This window comes from Pyrus communis, chromosome 16, assembly GCF_041283825.1.
Source record: "Pyrus communis isolate YQ-2024b chromosome 16, ASM4128382v1, whole genome shotgun sequence".
Classification (NCBI taxonomy): Eukaryota; Viridiplantae; Streptophyta; class Magnoliopsida; order Rosales; family Rosaceae; genus Pyrus; species Pyrus communis.
The window spans coordinates 27,052,718-27,073,619 of record NC_142580.1 but is presented as its reverse complement, the minus strand read 5'-3'; the positions used below and the strand labels follow the sequence as shown (position 1 = coordinate 27,073,619).

At 38.4% G+C, this 20,902-nt stretch overlaps 2 pseudogenes across 2 annotated transcripts; both read left to right on the top strand.

Moving 5' to 3' along the window:
- The first annotated feature begins 2,477 nt into the window (after positions 1-2,477).
- On the top strand, positions 2,478-6,606 carry LOC137732900 (uncharacterized; annotated as a pseudogene). The gene is made up of 4 exons (XR_015957607.1): positions 2,478-2,546; positions 2,711-3,421; positions 3,540-3,638; positions 5,589-6,606. The product of XR_015957607.1 is annotated as an uncharacterized LOC137732900 (transcript).
- Positions 6,607-11,527: 4,921 nt separating this feature from the next.
- Positions 11,528-13,501, top strand: LOC137730435 (RING-H2 finger protein ATL52 pseudogene; annotated as a pseudogene). Its single transcript, XR_015957573.1, has one exon. The product of XR_015957573.1 is annotated as an RING-H2 finger protein ATL52 pseudogene (transcript).
- Positions 13,502-20,902: the final 7,401 nt, after the last annotated feature.

Sequence of the window (20,902 nt, the reverse complement as noted above, 5' to 3'; positions counted from 1 at the left end):
CAAAGAGGATCCGGAGAGGATCCTATTATGTGTGTTTTCAATGTTTAAGCTACTTTTTAATAATTTTTTTTAATTTATAAAGATTTTCTTTATTTTTTATGTAACGACCTATCCCCAAAAACTACGGTTTTTATAATTTTAAAATGTAAAATTTCAAAAATGCCCTTCGAGGCAAATGCATTGACTTTTGTTGACCGCCTTGTCGAGTTATGTAAGATCCATTTTCTTGGCGTATCCTCGTAGTACTCGTCGCTATGAACACGTGGACGTAAACGAAATGTAATTTGGAGTTATAACGAAGGAGTTATTAACGAATGAAGTCGAGGGCAAAATTGTAAATTTATTATTTTTTGGAGTGCTCCAGATTTTTGGAGCAAAATCTGGAAAGCCACGTGTGTGGCCTAGATTAAATGGAAGAAAAGATGGGTAGTGGAGATGAAATATAAAGAAGAGAAAGGAGGGGCGGGATGCACAATCAGAAAGAAGGGAGAGAAGAGAGTGACCAATGAGGGAGAGAAGAAAGGAAGGGAAAAAAGATCGTGGAAGAGCACCAGATCACCCGTGACCCGGTTCCTCCCCATCGACCCGATGCATTTCGTGATATTCCGACGTGATTTTCGTCTTCCATCACCTAGAAAACATTCCATGATCTCCTCTCTTCCATTTCTAATCAAATTTCACTAGATTTAGCCTTGATTATGCGAAAAACAAAACCCGTGGGTTACGTGGGTGTCATGACGGAAATCCAACGATTGTGAAGCTAACTTCGTCAACCACCACCACTAATAGACTATCCTCAACCTCAAGAACAAAGCCCATGCATTGGTTGGGGGTGTCAGAGCTTGTTTGGAGTCGAATTAAAACCACCAATTTCTAGGTTTTTGACGGGTTTGTGGCAATTTGAGGCATTTTTAGGTCAAATTGGACTTGGCGGTAGGGATAAAACTTGCTCTACTCATTGAGATCTTCATTTCCATGAAATTTGAGAATTTTTAGAAATAGTGGATTTTTCCGACGAGTCCGGGCAGCCGACCGCCATGTATGGCGGCGTGTGGGCCGAGGCATCCCCTGAATTTCCTAGGCTAAATTTGATTCTCCAATTTTGTATGTGAAGTCTGATTGACGAATTTCTATTGTTCGAACCTAGTTTCATTAAGGTCCGCCACTTGATTATTATAGTAATCGACGATCCGACCGTTGGATCGTCACCAAACTTTAATACGTTATAGTATGTAATTTATGATCATAGGAACTTATGGATCGGGAATCCGACATACGGATCTTCCTGAATTGGATTTGTTAGTTCATAAAATAAAACGTTGACCGCTACTTGAATTTGCAATTGGCGGAGATCCAACCGTTGGATCGTAATGAAACTTTAGTATGATGTTTTAGAAGCATAATGTGGATCTTTGGAAGTTATGGATCATAAATTTGAGATGCGGATCTTCTGGATTGAGTTACATAGGGTTATGGACCCTACCATCGACCTTTGATTGACGGTTGACTTTTGGTCAATGGGTTTCAAATCATTCTAGAATGTCTTTGGGGATGTGTTTTACATAAGTTACGTGTTCTATCGATAAGAATTATGAGTTGTGAATTGATATTTGTTTTAGGCGACGATTGTTCGTGACGCCTTGATATTCATGCTAGGGAGTTATAGCGCAAATCTCGGTGAGTGGGTTTTTTTTTTCCTTTTTATAGTGTGTGTTTGTGTGTGTGTGTATAAACTTTACGGTTTTCAGAAACATTTTTTTATATGGAACTATGCTTTGCTTACCATGTCGTAAATAAGTTACATTTTAAATATTGTATTGTTACACTTGTGAATTGTATTGTGTGATGCTGCGAAGACTCAGGCAAGCTTCAAGTGAGTATTATGTGATTGAATGGATTGTATTGCATTGGTATGCACACGTTTATTTAGAGCTCATCATGGCTGCACTGCACCCCGGTATTAGTGCTCCCGCTTGAGGCTAGGGCCAACCTTCACATGATTGTTCACCTCCCGCACCGCACACTCACCTTGAATCCAAGTTTGGTGCCAGCCGGTCGTATTATTTCGACTCGTAGGTGACCCATGATTTATTGCATAGCTTTCATGTGATTGTAGTACTTGAGTGTACATATTTATACCCAGCCTGTCGTGCAGGTCACACTAGGTAACTCCGACTCGTGTGCTAGCCTAGATTGATGAGCTACATGTCCAGTTGTACAAGTTGCGTCAGGTGGCTCCAACTGACATACTATTTTATATTGGTTTCACACTTGGCTTACGTTTATTATTGCCGAGATATTATGACATGGCATACTTCAGTTTTCGCTGCTCTTGTGTATTGGTTTTTATACCCACGTAGTAGTATTATTTTCTGGAAACTATATGGGTTTTACGGCGAGGGGTTATAACACTTTCAAAAGGGTTTCATTAAAACTTTATTTTTAGGCCCACTCACCCTTTTTTTGCCCCTCCAGGTGTTAGTAGCAAAGTTTTCGTACCGACGAGGATTATTGGCAAATCTTGATGTAGGCGATTATCATTGATGGTACAATTCTCACCCTATTTTACTGTACTGTACTTATGCTCTGTCATTACGTGTGAAATGAGTTCATACCTGCTCACCGCGCACTCTTGTATTTAGGCACTTTTAGGTTTAAATTTATTCACATCTTCCACATCCATACACTTTATAGTTTCGTCACCTTCCAGGTGTGGCCAACACAGCAGCTTAATTCGGAGTCCTAATGGACATCCTAGATCGGGGTGTGTCAGTTTAAGTATTTAGTTATAAAGGTAAAGTTGTCAATTTATTAGCAGAATATTCGTTGAAAGATGATGTGAGGGTGAATTAAAACCTGAACGGATGTTAGTGTATTTTCTCAAATAAGAGGGGATACCGTAAAAACTCGATAGAAGGGATGTTGTATTTAATCCATGCAATATGAATTGAGTGTCGAGTGTCCCCACCCCGGACCTTTCCTTGTCCACTGCCTACTCTCTCTGCACACAACATTCAAAACAATGGCGGCATTTGAAGCCGCACTCTGTGTCTCCTCCCTCTACTCTTCTTTTCCTTGTTATTCCTCCAAATTCTTCTCATCCCCCAAACCGTCCGCTCCCCTCAAACTTCATATTTCCAATTCTACCCTCCCATTTCCCTCAATGAGTCAATTTTCCTCTTTCCGGTCCCCGACGCATCCCCACAAGAAAGCTGCTTTTTGAGCTGCTGTGCTCTGCGGTGGAGGAGATTACAGAAGAACAAGCAGTAAAAGAAAAAGAAGAAGAAGAAGAAGAAACGGCGGGAAAAGCCAGCAGCAAAACCAGAAGAGGAAGCTATACGTGGGGAATTTGCCATGGTCTCTTACTGTGGTGGATATCAAGAACCTCTTTGGCGAATGTGGGACTGTCCAAGACGTCGAGGTGCTTAAATTTTCAATTGATCATATTCTCTCCTTGTTTTGTTCTTTAATTATGTGGATTTTGTTATTGAAAATTGAAATTTTGGGTATTTAATGTTAATAAATGTTGGATTTTTCAGATTATAAAGCAACAAAATGGGAAGAGCAGAGGCTTTGCGTTTGTGACAATGGATTCCGGGGAAGAAGCTGTGGCTGCCATTGATAAATTTCACTCTCATGTATGTTATCCTGGTATTCTATGATTGCCTTGGTAGTTTGTAAGTCTACTCTTAATTTAAAATGGGGTTTAATTAATTTGAATGTTAAGCTTGTAATCAGTTGTTTTTGTAAGTAACCGCGATATCAATTGAATTATGGTTACAAAGTTTGAGCTGTTGGGTTTGATAGGGAAGGTGATGGTAATTTACTAGATTGAAATGGCGTGCGATAGATACAAGTTTATCTCCTTCTGTTCAGTGGCCAACACAATGAAATTAATTGTTTCTTAGGAACTCAAGTGTTTTGTTCTTATCTGGTTTTCTTTTGATTCATTGAAGTGGTCTGAATAAATGAGTTTGGTAATGGTTCGAATTGTATCAAAGTAACCTTGTATGAAATTTTCATCGCAATATTTTTGTTTTATAGAGATGGAAATGATCACTAAGATTGAAAAAATATAATTACTGGTGAATATAATTACAGGCTGTTCTATTTACTGAGGTGGCACAATGTTGCTTAATTTAGCAGCTATTTTTTGTTGCACGCCTCTTTTCTGTGACATGCACGAGGCTTTCGTAGGAGGATAGATGGAAAAGGTGCTATGGGGTTTTGGGTTCATGACTGTATTTTGGGATGTTTGGTTGGAGAAGATTAAAAGATTTCATAGGGGAGGTGTTGGATGTTCAATGGGACAAAGTAATGCTTTGTTATCAAGAGGTGACTTGGCTGGTTTGACATCACTCGTCCTGGCTTCCTTGAGTAGATCAAGTACATACTTTCGTTGGTTTAGAAATAGACCCTTATGAGAATAAGCCATTTCTATATCTAGAAAATATTTCAGTACTCCTAGATCTTTGATGTCAAACTGTTGTCTAAGAGCTCGTTTGAGATTGGCAATTTCTTCTTCACTGTAACCAGTGATAATTAAGTCATCAACATAGATTAAGACGACCAATTTCCCCACATATCCTGTGTGCACAAACATGGAAGAATCTGCATTGCTTCTCTAGGGAATTCCCTTTTGTTTGCAATTGTTACAGATTGGAAAGCTGTTCTTATTTAGATAGAGTTTATCGTTTATGTTGTATGTTATTGTTAGCTAGAGAGATTCTACGTTTGCTGGATTATAATTGTATTGACTTGATGAAATTCTATGACCAGGTTCATATATCTGGAAACTTTTTTTTCGCTTCCGAATTATTTGATACAGGAGATGTTGGGTAGGACTATCAGAATTGAGTTTACAAAGCAATTTAAGATACCTTCTCCACTGCCCCCCCAATCCCCAAGTTGGAGAGACATGCTATAAGCTTTACGTGTCTAATTTGGGATGGAAAGTAAGATCAAGCCATCTCAGAGATTTTGTCTCTGAAATTTTCATTTATGATGCACACACATATCTATAGGACTCTGGGTGTATGCTGTTATTGTAGAGAACATTGTATCACTTAATGTATGCTGGAATTTTACTCTTGGTTCAAAAAGAGGGGTTGGTAGTATCTGCTTAGGTACATACTTGAAAGCATGACAAATGAAATTGGAATCTTATTAATTATCCACGGAGCCGTATATATGTTCAGTATATTAATATGTAGTTCAATATCGTCGCTTGTTTTAGTTTGCATTCTGTAACTAGAAAAGCATTTTAGATGAACAAGAAATAATTACACTGCATTTGGGTGCGAGGCTTTAAGTAAACGGATTCAGATTTCAGCAGTAGTCTACATTGGCTGAATGAGACATTTTCATAGAAGATATCTGGAAAGGCTACATACAGTGTAACATAATAAGTAACAAAACATAAGTGCAATGAATAATTTGATTGTATACATCAAATATGTTAGAGAAAAAAAATTACTAACCCGAATATTATGCGTCATTAACATAACACTTTTCTATAAAAATATTAAGGGAAATTCCTACATTTGATATCTTACATTCAAAATGGCACATAATACTTTCTTTGGCAGGAGTTAATGGGTAGACCAATTAATCTAAAATTTAGCGAGAAGAATATTGGTGACTTTGGAAGCCAAAAGGAAGAGGAAGACAGGTTTGAGGGTCAACCTGAAGAATCGTAAGTCCACAAACAGTCTTTAAACAAATTGATCCATTTTTATTCCAGATTATAATTGGAATCTTGGGAAAGCAGAAATTTTGACCTCAACCACCCATGTAGAGATGGATGTGTCCTCCTGTTGTCTGTACATTTATCATTGTTGTCTCCTTTCATTTTAGCATTTCTACCACATAGAGAGAGAGTAATTATTTAAACTTTGTGATTACTCAATGAAAGCCTCTTGACAGAATACAATTTAATATTACGTTTTAGGGTTTAGGGATAAGTTTCCAACATATTTCTCTTTTCTTTCAACATATATCTTCAGACATTTTTCTGGACGGATGCTAATTGTATGTATAACAAAGTCGATTCTTTCTTGGGACAGCTTCTTTAGAGTCTAAGCCAAGGTTTTGATTAGTACTTAAGTGTTGTGGATCACCTAAAAATTATGCTTGATGCCTTTGCATACTGGAATGTTTGGGTATGGACACATGGGTGTCCGTGTGCTGTGTTTTTTATCTTGTTTGGGCAGGAGGTAGACCTTCAGATTTTACAAATAGAAAGTTTTTTGTTCGTTGTGTTTCCTTCTTGAGGGTTTATTTGATGAAAAAAGTAGTCGGAGGCTGCAGGGTTGATGAGCACTGAAATGGGCTACAGCATAATCCAATCGTAGCTGTATGAAGGCAGGAGCATAGCTTAGTATAGATTAGTTGATGCTTTCTTTTCAAGTCACAGTTGATCATATATTGAAGGGGTTCATTTTGAACCTTTAAGTTACTTGTTAAGTTGGTCTACTGCAATTGATCTTGATTGTTATGCAGTATCTACTTGGAAATGAAGAAACGTAGATTGCTTTTGCTTAAAAATAGCTCATATCCAATACGAAGTGAATACAGTAAACTAATTGATTGATTCATGGGACTTTTCTAAGGTAAGCACTTCTAAAGAGGAGTTCTGGACTTACTTTTGCATTAGACATTGTCTATAACAATATGTAGTACTTGTCTTTACCTCAATTTCTTTCTTGCTTTTTTTCTCCCATAGGGTCGTTAATGCATAATAAGTTATTTCTTCGATTGAGGTATTGAGTAAAACTGATCAAGCATTCTGATAAAATTGTTTATCACTTACAATATGGTAATGGAGGAAAAGGTGGAAGGAGCAGATATATCATAGACTGTCAGGTACTTGGTTTACATTCGGGTTTATTAAGTTACGCATTATGGGCTCACCATGGTTCTTTGGAAAAGGAAGGAATTTGGGTTCTAAAGAAGAAGAAAGATCCCTAATAGATTAAACTCATAAATGTACAAGTACATATTACTTTGTTCTATTTTCTTGGAGATGTGATATCAGGGGTTGTATCTATGGCGATGAACAATGAATTCAGAGTCATCGCAAGCCACTGGTTTACTAAGCGTAAAATGCATCTACTGTATAGACCCAGGCTCCAAAAAAGCTTGTAGGTAAGACTGTTTCTCTATTGTGTTTTACATGTATTACATGTGTGTACACTTGAACATGCACATCCAAGTGTGTAGTTTCTTGTTTGCTGAGAAAGGAGCTGAGTATAAGGTAATTGTTAACGTTATTGTGTCGAAGATCGGTATCTTGTTACACATCTCAAATCTTGGCATTTTACATTTTAGTTTTTCTTTACACATTAGAATCATCAAAATTCTATCAAAAGCATGTCAAATTTCATTCTGTATGCTTTCTTTCCTTTTCTTTTGTGCCACTATTTTTCTTGCAGCATTTCTTTCTATTAGTTGATTGGAACCAAATTCACTTTAACAGATTTGTGTTGGTTTGGGAAACTGGACCACATGAAGGGGATTAAGCTCTTGGGGTAAGCTCAAGTGGTTAGAGAGGGTTATATGATAGGTCGAGGGTTCTTTGATTCGCTCCAACAGTCACTTTTTTTTTCTCTTCTGATACTGGAATCACTTTTGAGGATGTCCTCATTGCTAGGTTCTCTAAATTTAGATTTATATCTGTAAAAAATGGTACAAATTGTTTATAGGCTAAGATGAATCTAGGGTTGGCGTGACTTTGGAAAAGAGGCGGTCCAAAGTTTAAGGGAAGGTGTTTAGCAGAGGGAAAATCCAGTCGTTCTTCGTGACGAAAGATAGCTTCGAAATTGTCTCATGGTACCGTAACTTAATGTCAAACCTCTTATTAAGGTTTTTACTCTACCTTCACATGGAAAATATTCAGTTTAGAGAAAGCAAAAGTTTGCCAATGTTGGAGGAAGTTTGGTAGAGAGACAAGTCTTCCTTAGGTCTTAAGGCTCCTGACACAAGACAGCTTCTTTTTGGATGAGGATCCTCTTCGGATCCTCTTTGTAAAGAATATGGGGATCACTTCATCATGTCCGTTCATTGTACATCATACGGTCAGTTTTCGTTTTATACTGTTTGTGTTCAATTTTAAATAAAAAAATTCAAAATGATTTTTTACTTCAAGATGACAAATGAACGGACACGATGAAGTGAGGATCCCGATAGGATCCTATTCCCTTCTTTTTAATACAATAGCACATTTCCTTTAGTTTTCGACTCACTTTACTAATTTTCTTGACCAACAATATTTTGGGTTTTAGGAATATTAGAATCATGATTTCTTCTCTTTTTTTAGGGGACTGTGATTTGTTCAACAGTTAATTTGTTGGGAACAAATGTTGGTCCCTACAACACTCTTTAAGCGAATATATGCTCATCTCAAGAGGAATCTGAGGCCCCCTTTTCTTGAGACCCGCATTTTCACTTTTGTGGATTTTGAAGAGAAAATGGAGCTATAGGGGGATGCTCTCAATCTTCTCAGTTGGACTTCTTGTTTTATATTATTGGTTCTCCTTTTTATTCCAAAATGTTCAACCATGATGAGAACCATGTACTTTCTAGTCCACCCTTTAAAGATAAACTCTGCAAAAAAATTAATCAAATCAGAAATTGTGCTTCTCAGTCAAACGTTCTTGTTCAACCTTCTTGACTATTTTTATTCCGCAATGTTGCACCTCCTGGTGTTAACTGAATAAAAATGGTTCGTCTCTTTATTGGATAATTGTTAAATGACCAAAATATATTGGATTTGGTTAATTTTTTGACAGAGTTGATTTTCAAACGATGACTTAGAAGATAGATGGTTTGAATCATTGTGCAACATTGCATGATCAGAAAGAGAACCATGAAGATAGAACATAAATATTCCTCTTTGAGATATTCTTTCAAACATTATATTCTCCCTTTTTCTTTTCTTTATTTATCCAACATAGAAAGGCTGTGTCATCATTGACTCATATGTTCTCTTTAGTCTAAAGTAGAGACTAATCAATGTTTGTCACAAATCTTGTAGAAAAACTTGCCTGCATATCCCCATTGTGTTGCTCTCCCTCTCCCTCTCCTCACAAGACAACACTCTATCTTTACGTGGCTTACGCAGAATAAAGAGAGCGGCACGGTGGTGATATGCAACCGTGACACGAAAGTTTGTTCTCCAAATTTAGGCTTTTGTGAATGTAGACTTCTATAGAGAAACTTAGTTGTGTGGATTACTTGCAAAAAATGCTCTTGAAAGTTTGGTACACCCATCATGGTGGCTCTAGTTTTAGTTTATAGGAAGAATGCCTCTTTCACCAATTTAATGGAAGAGAGTAGAGTAGAGGGATTTGGATCCCATTCGAATTCTCTGTGTGAGGATCCTAGTCCTAGGGATCCTTACATTCTCTGATGCAGGACAAAACGTTCTCAAGGAGATGTGGGATAGATGACCTAGGATTCACTCAACCAGGGGCAACGAAACTCGCTCACATCGCTAATCGTAGATTCTCTCACACGACCAAGCCAAATGCTTGATTTTAGAAGAAGAAATCACTCTCTTCAAATGCTCAAGGCAAATAATATTTTAATTCATTCCAGTCTCATTTCTCAAGGGTTTAATACATATATTTATAAGGAATACAACACAATGAAACTTTAGTCCGAATTGGACTTTTGCTCTACCCAAAATTTAAAATGTTCTTATATGACTACTTAATTATTTGTGTTGCTCTAAAACTCAATTACATATATTTGATAGATCCAATACGCACGAGACTCTTGGTAGATTCTAATACATGCATGAGAGCTTTGGTTACTGCATCATTCTCCTCTTCTCTGAAGAAACTTGTCCTCGAGTTTAAATATTTGTTGACTCCGTTATAATCTTGAAATTGATTTTTACCGTTCCACGCAAATAAGTACTTGGAATATTTTCTTTTTCTTGAAGTGCTAAATTCATGCTCTATGAAAAATCTTGCAATCCAACTGATATCAATCTTCATTTGATTGACTAAATCGACTAAAACTTGAGAAGCCTTCCAATTAAAAATATCAAAACCAATAAAATGAACGTATTCATAAATAGCATCTTCCTTCATATCAACAATATCTTGGAATTTGATATCTCCCACTCAGCAACGTCACCGACTTCCTTCAAAGATTTGAGAGATGAAAACCCTTCTTCTCTTCCACCGAAACTTTTGTTATTACTCAAGTTAAAACCATCATAAATTTCACAATTACTCAAGCAACGATCAAATAAGGGAGGCATACTCAAATGAATTAAAGATGAAGCCTCAATATTTTCACACCCATAATGTGAACTAAGATAATCCAAACTAACCTTATCTTGTGCCACTTCATGGTAAAATGCTGAACAAAAATCTCCTTCTTCAGTTGATTCAAACCACATAGCGTTATCATGAAAAAGGTTAACACATTGCAAACAAATGCCTCCCTCCCCTTCGGAAGCCACAACGCCTCATCGTTGATTTTCGATGCGAGAAATTTGATTGGTGAGATGTCGATGCATCCTCTTAATCTCTTCCATGTCGTCATCAACATACTTGTCATAAACTGGTGGAGAATTCCAATCAACCAAGCTAATCTCTTCAAATTATTTGATGTTCAAATGGATGAAAAATATCAGCCATGATCTTCTAATGCAGCGGAAAGCCTGCTCTGATGCCAGTTGATGCAGGACAAAATGTTCTCGAGGAGACGAGGGATTGGGATTTGCTCAACCAGAGGCAACGGAGCTCGCTCACGTCGCTAATCATGGATTCTCTCACACGACCAAGTCAAATGCTTGATTTTAGAAGGAGAAATCACGCTTTTCAAATGCTCAAGGCAAATAATATTTTAATTCATTCTAGTCTCCTTTCTCAAGGGTTTAATACATATATTTATAAGGAATACAACACAATGAAACTCTAGTCTGAATTGGACTTTTGCTCTACCCAAAAATATTTAAAATGTTCTTATATGACTGCTTAATTATTTGTGTTGTTCTAAAACTCAATTAAATATATTTGATGAATCCAATATGCGTGAGACTCTTGAGAGATTCCAATACATGCATGAGAGCTTTGGTTACTGCATCATTATCTCCGTTCATCGTACATCATGTGATCATAAATTATTTTAATTTTTTATTATTTAAAATTCAATACAAATATTTCTAACGAAAGCTAATCGCACAATGTAGGATCCTCACAAATAGGATACAGAGAGGTTCCTCGTCTAAAGCAGAGCACCTTGAGACGTATGTTCACTTGCAACTGTATTAGTCTTTTCTTCGGACAACTAAAGGCAGGCATTCATTAAATCAAACTCCCAACCAACACCAGCACGTTAGTCAACAACACTACCTCCCAAAAAGATAGAAAAAAAAAAAAAAAAAAAAAAGAAAAATGAAAAAGAGAATGAACAAAGAAAAAGAAATAAAAAAGGAAAAGCAGAAAACACAACACACCTCATCTTGTAGTCAAATATATCTGCTTTTGCTTTCCAAGTAAGCTGCTTTTTTTTCTCCCACAAGTCCCAACCCATCTTGTCTCTGCAAACAAATTTAAATTGCACAAACTTGCTGTTCCTGCATTGACAGCTCTTCAGAATCTCTACAAGTTCAGTGTGTGCTCATTGCTAGCAAGAAAAATCCCCAACCCATCCAATCTAATTAACAATCTTCAGGTGAACCCTTTTTGGTCTTCTGTTCTAATGTCCTTCTTCTGAGTTGCTGATTAGACCATCTCCAACGCTAAGGTCCACACCCAAACTTTTACGGCACTCTGAACAACTTTTAGTCATTTCAATAGCCAATTCCCTCAACTCTGCAGTACTAAATTTAGCACCTCAGCTATATTAATTGTCGCGCAACTGTTTTAGCCTCAATTCATTTTTTTCGTCAACATCTTTGTCTTTTAATCTTTGTGTTGATCTCTAGGGCATATAGTATTGAATTATTTGCCCCAAGAGTCGAAAAACAGGTTTTGCTTGCGAAGCAAGAAAAATATGATATTGAGAATGTGAGTATTGGGTGCTTGGGTGGGTGGGTTTTAGAATTCAGATTAGAGATGGGGTCTCAAGGCAGCCCTAAAACTTGGATACCATATATGAACACAAAAGATTGTTCTCAAGGCTTTTGTAGTTTGTATTGCCCACAGTGGTGTTACATCACAATACCACCCCCACCTGCCCTTGAGTTTCCTCGAGACGATTCATCATCATCGTCTCCAAATTTCTCTCCTCTTGTTATTGCAATTGTTGGCATTTTGGTCAGTGCCTTTCTTCTTGTGAGCTACTACGCTGTAATCTCCAAGTACTGTGGCAACGAGGACCAGAGGAGAGCAAGAAGAGAAAGTCATGGCCCGAATGAGGAGCTCGATGACACTTACAACCCATCGATCCATGAGCCGTGGCATGTAGCAACGGCTGGCTTAGATGAGGCTTTGATCAAGTCATTAACAGTTTTTAAGTACGAGAAGGGAGATGGATTGGTTGAAGGAACAGATTGTTCGGTTTGTTTGAGTGAGTTTGAAGAAGATGAGAGCCTGAGGCTGTTGCCTAAATGCAATCATGCTTTCCATCTCCCTTGCATTGATACATGGCTTAAATCTCACTCCAATTGCCCTTTGTGTCGCGCTAACGTAGTTTCTGTTTCTGCAAATGCTTTTCAATTGCCTCCCAATGCAGTATCTGAAAGTCCTCGATTAACCGATCACGATACGTCATCATTTGCTGAAAGCCAAGGAGCAAATGAAAATGCGGTAACGGCACAAGATTCAGAAAGGGGTTCTTCTCAAAACGTGGACGTAATTCATGGAGATCAAGTTATTCCGAAGACATCATCGGTACGGGCTTTTAGTGATTTGGGAAATGCAGAAGGGAGAGAGAGTACCATCATTGAGATTGGAGGAGACCATGAGGAATATCATCAAGTAGTTAGAAGGTCGGTTTCCATGGACGATTCACGTGGGAACCGTGTTTTAGTCGCAGATATTATTCGCATGAATGAGGAGTACGATGAAGAGGACAATGATGTAGATCATGTGGGAGGCTCAGATGATGTTGCTGGTCCTTCGAAACGGTCTGCTGGAGGAGCTGGAAAATCTAGCCATACAAAAGGAGTACTCCTGCATTGTGTTATGAGTCCAGTTGCAATGAAGAGATCATTTTCAAGCGGAAGATTCTTTCAAATCAAGCCTTCAAGAGCAGGGCATACAGTAATTCCTCCAGTCTAGAAAACTACTATTGTGGGAATTCGGATTAAAGTGGAAAACCAAAGATTTTGTTCTGAATTAGGTATTATATTTATCTGTTTACAATCCATTGTACGACTTCGAGATTTTAAATCGAAAAATTGTTGCGTACGACGAGTGTATAGAATGTCCCTTTTAGGTTATAAGACCAACAATGAAGTGTTATTATTTTTAGACGGATATGGTATATGCTAATGGTATGCAAATATTTCTCCGATTAATATATTTTTTCTTTTGGAGTATGTTTTAATGTTTTCTAATATCCATCGGACTACACATGGTGAACTTTGGATACTGCATGTCCAAATTTCTAAATATACGAAACATTCAACAAATCCAATGTTTCGCTAGTTATAAGTTTTACCTGGTGGGAAATGGTTAACACTTCACTCAGGTCTTGGGGATATATTTTGCAAGATTTTTTCATGTGTAGTAACTGTAGTGCCTATAAGTTATCAATAAGTTTGGCTCGCCATATTGTCCTCACTTCATTTGCTCTCTGTTTGTTTGTTTGTTTGTTTATTCATTCGTCGTTTGGGCCATGGTCAAACTGTGTCTTTCTGTCTATCAAACCCCTAGACCTCTCTGCAACTTAATCCATGTTACTATCTGCTGCTGCATCTACTGCTGCTTCTCTCGCTAAACTTCATATTATTTACGATTACCCATAATCCAAGTCTCAACATTCTCAACTCAAAGAGAATAGGATCCTATCCGAATCCTCTTTGTGGGGATCATAGGGATTATTTCATCCTATCCGTTCGTTAGTCATCTTGCAGTCAGAAATCATTTTGAAAATTTTATTTTAAATTGAACAGAAACAGTACCTAACGAAAGCTAGCCGCACAATGTACGATGAACGACTAAAATGAATTGATCCTATTTAGGTTAATATTTAACATTGGGCTTTGTGTTAGTGAAAGCCCAAAGGCACCAAAACAAATCAAACTTGCCTGAAGCCTAGTTGACAGGCTTGAAGCAATGGGAAGCCATATCAGTCGTAGCATAGGTCATATGCCTATGATTGAAGTGATGAGTGACAGAGACCAACTCACCACCAGCCAAAAAACACTTTTCAAGGGCATGGCAAGTAAATAAGGGATGACTCACTGCCCTCCAAAAGATATCAGTTAAAGGCAAGGCAAGAAGGGTCAGGCCAAATTGTCTATAAAAGGAGAAAGGGATACCGGAGACAAAGACACTCAACCAACCAATCAAAAGACATACAAATTCTGCTCTCAAGCCAGTTCGTAACCAAAAAAGCTGAAACTTGTCCAGATTTAGTCCTTTTAGCTATAGTTCCCTTAGTAAAAGCCGTCTTTTGTCTAGTGTAAAAGCTCTGCTACCTTCCCTTAGTGTTGTAGTATCGGTTCCCTTGTGTAAAACCTATTTACTTTCCATCTTCCTTAGTTTACAAACCTCTGTAAACACAAAGAGAAATGGCTGTAAGAAGTTCAATCTTGCTCGAGACTTTTTTGTTTGTACTTATATGTAGTAGATCTATGGTTCAATGCATGTTCCCTTATGGATTTAAGTCATTTTCAACTACTTTATAGGTTAAAAGCTTCATTTGCAACTGAATCCAAAGAAGTTAACAAAACTAGTTTTCACTAAAGTAAACTTTGATCGAGAAAATGGTTGAAAGGGCATTGAACTCCCTTCGTTTTGGACATATAAGATTATGAACTAAAAGTCCTTGTTTACAAGGCAAGAAAAAGAACTTAATGCAGACTTAACCCATTTGTGATAATCCTTTGATAAACAAGAAGTTTGAGTAACTTAAGGCGTGAGCAATCAACTTAACTCACACTTAGTAACAATCTGTTATACTAAGATAACAGTGGCACGCTCAGATCCTTGTTAGTTTGATTGTGAGCCTCAAGGCCTACACCAAAGGCCATACAAAGGCACCTTTCCAACTAACTGTAAACTCTTCTTGCAATACACCAAGCAACAATAACTTGTCTGACAACCAACAAAGTGCCATCTCCTTGCGAGCTGTGTTAGGGAAATCCTGCCCGAACATAGTTTTGACATGCTTGGTGGGATCCTGGTAGTCTTGTATGCTAAGAAGAAAAAGGAAGGAGTGAATTTTAGGTGGAAAATAGAGTACGGGCAACCCTATTGTCCAAAAAGATCAGATATGACAGATTACTCGAAAAAATTTCCCCCCTATGAGGTCCTGCTATTCTGGAGAGCCTAACTTCTTCTAAAAAGTCGGGCGAAAAAGTTACGAATGAAGACTTGCAAGCTACTATGGTGCAAGTGTTGAGAATATGGAAAATATCACTCTGGAAACCAGATGAGAGGTCACCAAACTCTGTTCCTTAACAGAAACTCTGCAGAAAAAGTTGGAGTTATAGTACTCCACACCAAGAAATGGTTATGCCAGGGAGGTGATCATGGAAGCAAGCCCTGAGAAGGAACCAGTGATCTCTTTATTTCCCTTACTCGAGGAAAAGAAGGATAAAGGGAAGACGAAGGAGAAAATTTGGGCTAGTTGACTAGAGAAAGAAGAGATCTAGGAAATAGGTTTACCCGACCCTCTATTATTCCCAATAGATGGTAGGGGACAGATCGGGTTAGAAGAAAGGAAGTTTGGGATGACTAAGCAAGTGTGAGATACTAGTGGAAAGAGTTTGCCCATAACTGCATGTAAACCCCTCCCTTATAGGCCATCATCGTTGGCTAATAGAGGAGGAGAAGCTAGGTGAAGATAGCTAGAGCAATAGAATGAGGCTTTCTCAGGCAATAAGCATAGCCCGAAGTGGGGACCTCCTTATACCCCACACAACAATATAGCTAACCAGCAACTTAGAAATGAGTTGGCCGAACTAAGAAGGATGGTGGTCGAGAATGCTCAACCACAGGCTCGCCCGATATTCAGAATAACATACCAGAAGCTCTACCCTGAGTACACTGATGAGCATAACCCTTTTCCCCTTAACTTCAAGATGCCCACATTCCCAACCTTCAGTGGAGATGGCTGTAATGTGTCTTCCAAATACAATACCTTCAAGTTTTTCCAACCACTGTGTAACATTTGAAGACAACCCTAACTACAAGTTAAGATTATTTGGGAATTCATTGGTAGGCTTGGCATCTCAGTGGTACTCTCTATTACCCCCTAATTCCATTACCAATTGGGGGCAAATGGAGATTGCCTTCCATGAGCAATTCTATAGGGTCGAGCCCGAGATGACCATAAATGATTTGGTGGAGGTGAAACAGTATGAACAAGAGTCTACAAATGACTTCATGATGAGGTTTAGAAGGATAAGGATGACGTGCTAGTTTCCAATTAAGCATGCTCAACTCATAGTCATTGCCCAGAAGGCTCTAAGGCTACCTTTAAGGAAAAAGTTTTATGATGTGCAGTTTAATGAGCTTCAGGATTTGGTGATTGCAACTACTAAGTATAAGAAGTTGTTAACAAAAGAACAGCAGGTGAAACACTCGTCCAAAGTGCCTCATTTCTACAAGAGCAAAGCCCAATACACCAGTTGTAGTTTGAAGGTCTAGAACTAGGAGATAATGAAAGCAGTGTAGGAGAAGGAATTGAGTTGTGTACAACAAAGATGACCATTCCTTTCAAACTGTTAATGGTGAAGGGATTGGTCCAACCTGTCAAAGACCTGAAGATTGTGATGAATGATTAAGGTTTTGTACCTATGAAACCCCCACAATAGTAGACTTATTCCTTTGATTTGACCAAGGTAGTAGGAATCTATGAAGAGTTAGTGAGAGCTAGAGTAATTTTGCCCGACAACACCAAAAAGATGCCTAAACCAGAAAAGTTAAGAGGGAAAAAGTACTACAAGCTTCAATACATCTTTAACCACTTTATAACTAATAGTGTGCGGTTCAGAGATTGGATTTAGGACCTCATAATGAAAGGGAAAGCGCTGCTAGAAAAACCTCAGCCTAATATGATGATTGACATAAATCCATTCCCAGAAGCCCCAATCAACATGATCAACCTTAACTGGGTTGAAAAAAAGGAAAGAAAAGGCTACCTGGGAAGAGAAGGGCAAAAGAAGGCAAGCTATTAAGCCATCAGAAGGTGTTAGAAAATTGCCCAACAGACCCCAAGCAGCTATGATCAAGGGAGTGATGTTATGAAGCAAATGCCAATGTGAGTGTGAGCTCGAGGTGACAACATTTGGTGCCGTTATTGACCAAAAGCTAGCCAAAAAAAGAGAAATGGAAGAACATGATGCCCGCAAAAGTGCCATTTGGGCATCTGAGAAAGAAACCTCCAAGAATGTGTTTTAGAGGTTAGGTGCAGATTTAGAACCAAAAGGCTTATCGGAGGTGTTCAGAAACTATGAAGCCTTTGAACAAGTTGAGGATAAAAAAGCAAAGATGCCAAGATGGATGGATGTGAAACTTCCCCAGACAAGTTATCATGGCAGTATAAAGCAAGGATAGTGAGAGAGAACAATGAAGCCAATTTCCCTAGTCACTAAGAAAGATTCAGCTCGACTTGGTCGAAAATGGTATATAGTTGGGAAAGATGGGAGACCTATTAAAGAGATGAGGGGAATCCATGATAAGGAAGGTTCATAGACAACACAAAGCTCACATGAACTTATTGAAAATCCCTACCATATCAGAAGCCTCTGAGAATGTCAAGTTCGAGAAGGTTCCTTAAGGGGGAAGGAAACAACTTCAGTGGAAAAGTAAGAAAGAAATAGAAAAAGCCAATAGTAAAGCTGAGGGTGAAGGAGATCATGTGCCTCAGAACCTTCATCCAGGGAAATACAGAATCCTGAGAAGAGAGAGTGTAGTGATGATGCCTACACCAAGTTGAAGTCAATAACCTATCTGTTTTAGGACTATCTCCCCTAATAGAGGGTTACCTTCACCTTTATTGGTAGATACTCTCTGCGAAATCCCAAGGGAGTTACATAACTTTGGTGTAGCCAGAGAAGAGAAGGTGCTCGAATTGATGTTGACAAATGATGCATAGGCATGGATGTATCAATTTGTGTATTAAATTGGAGGAAAGAAAGAAAAAGAAGTACCTGTGCCTATCAACTTCCATGTAAACATTGCTTATGTTTTATCAGCCATGTTTTGTGCCGAACCAGATCAGTCAGCTACAATGAAAGGTGATTATTTGGTACCAGAACCAATGATGGCACTTGTTAACATTAAGGAAGCTGGGAAATGAGGATTAAGCATGGTACACTTGCCTGAACTTCCACGAAAGGAGCCCGAGATGGTATATTCTGACCAAATTGTGTTCAGTAGACCAAGTCTGGCAAACCATCTCAAGCCTATATAGATGACTGCTCATTTGGAGGGAGTACCTTTTAAGCGGGTGTTGATAGATAGAGGAGCAGTGGTTTACGTTCTCCCACTCAAACAAATGAAGAGGTTATGCTGAAGTAAGGAATGTCTTATTCTTACTGATCGAACAGTTTCTAGTTTCTCTAGGGCCATCACTAGAACATATGGGATATTGCCCTTGGAGGTAGACTTGGGGTCCAAGCAAATCATGTTGGCTTTCTTTGTGGTGGACATCAGCTCTACCTATGAAGCCTTGTTTGGGAGAAATTGGATTCACCAAAGTCTATCAATACCATCTACTTTACATCAACAAGTTGTTGTATACCACAAGGCTAGAGCTGATGAGCCAGGATTTTAAGAGATTGTGGAGGCTAAGTCATGACCATTTCTTCCTGCAGCCAATGTTGCAGAAGCAAACTTTTACAATCCTGGTGTTGGGATCTTACAATGGCTATGAGCTGATAAGAACGACCACCCTACTAAGGTGACAACCCAGAAGCTCCTAGAACAGGATTGTCTCTTACCAAGAAGGAATGGGATAGACCTCACATTGTCCTAGCCCACCAACACCAATGATATCAGAACAAAAGAGGAAGGACCAAGTGATTGCAGTCAAGTCTTTAATCAAGAGATTGTTGGTGTATGAGAGAGAAAGAAGAAAAGATAATGAGTGCTTAGCCAAAGAGATGGTAGAGTGGAAAGGAATAACTTCAAGCACCAAGGACAGAGAAGAAGAAAAGTTTTTGGGAGAAGAAGTAAAAGCAGTCATTCACATGGCTAAATGTATATATGACTTGGATTGGCCAGATGATGTGCCTGAAGGTCCAAAATCAGTTGAGTTTTTCTCTATAGAGCCTGATAAACCAGCACCAGAAGTACAAGACCCCTTGGAAACCATTAATTTGGGGACTAAGGAAGATCCAAGGCCAATACAACTTACTGGCTTGTTAGAAGCTGGGGATCGGGTAAAGATAGTAGACCTTTTGCATGAATTCAAAGATTGCTGTGCATGGCATTACATAGAGATACCTAGATTGGACCCCAGTTTAGTAGAGCACATAATACCTATCAAGGAAGGGTACAAACCTGTGAAGCAAACACTAAGGAGAATGACGAAGAAAATAAAAGAGAAAGTCAAGGAAGAGATCGAGAGGCTAGTGAAGGTAGGATTTATTAGGCTTGCAAAGTATGTTGAATGATTGGCCAACAACATTGTACCTATATTAAAAGCTGTAACTAATGCCATCTGGTGTTGTTTTGACTATAAAAACATTAATGAAGCCACACCTAAAGATGAATACCTTATGCCCATGGCTGATCTATCCATAGATGCAGTTGCAAAACTTAAAGTTCTATCCTTCATAGATGGAAATGTTGGATATAATCAAATAAAAATGGCTAAAGAAGATATACATAAGACATCCTTTAGGTGCCCAGGACATGTAGGAGTATATGAATATATAGTCATGCTAATCGAGCTGAAAAATATGAGTGTTACCTATCAGAGAACAATGAACGCCATTTTTCATGATTTAATCGGGCATACCATGGACGTATACATTGATGAAATTGTGGTAAAGTCTAAAACTGAGGTGCAACACTTGGAAGACCTCAAACAAGCCTTAGTGAGAATGAAGACCCACAAGTTGAAGATGAACCCTAAGAAATGTGCCTTTGGGGTTAGATAGGGTAACTTTCTAGGATTCTTAGTGCATCAATGAGGAGTGGAGATAGACAAGGACAAAGCCTGGGCTATAATGGAGTTACCTTCTCTTACTAACAAAGTGCAACTACAAAGGTTGTTGGGGAATATCAAAAGCTTGTCTAGCCTCTCCATCAGTACTAATGCCCTCTCAGAGAAGGAGACATTTGAAGCTCTATATTTTTGTATCTGAGAAGTCAATAGGAAGCTTATTGGCTCAAAACAATGAATGAGGGAAGGAACAAGCAATATACTACCTTAGTAGGATCCTTACTGAGGTAGAAATAAGATATACCCTAATTGAGAAGCTATGTTTGGCTTTGTACTTCACTGCCTGCAAGTTAAGACATTACATGTTGCCTTGCCACATCCATATCATTGCCAAGACTGAAGTAATCAAATACATGTTGTCTAAACCAATGCTAACTGAAAGAATTGGGAAGTGGATTCTAGCACTGTCAAAGTTTAGTTTTCAGTATGTGCCTCAAAGAGCAATAAAGGTACAAGCAATTACAAACTTTTTATTCGAGCACCAAGAAAAGCTTGTTAACATCACAGGAACTTTGGAAGTGGCCAGCCTTTAGATTCCACCTATTAAGGATCACTTGGGGAAGTAAGAGTGGATTCAGCAAGTAAGGAAAATAAC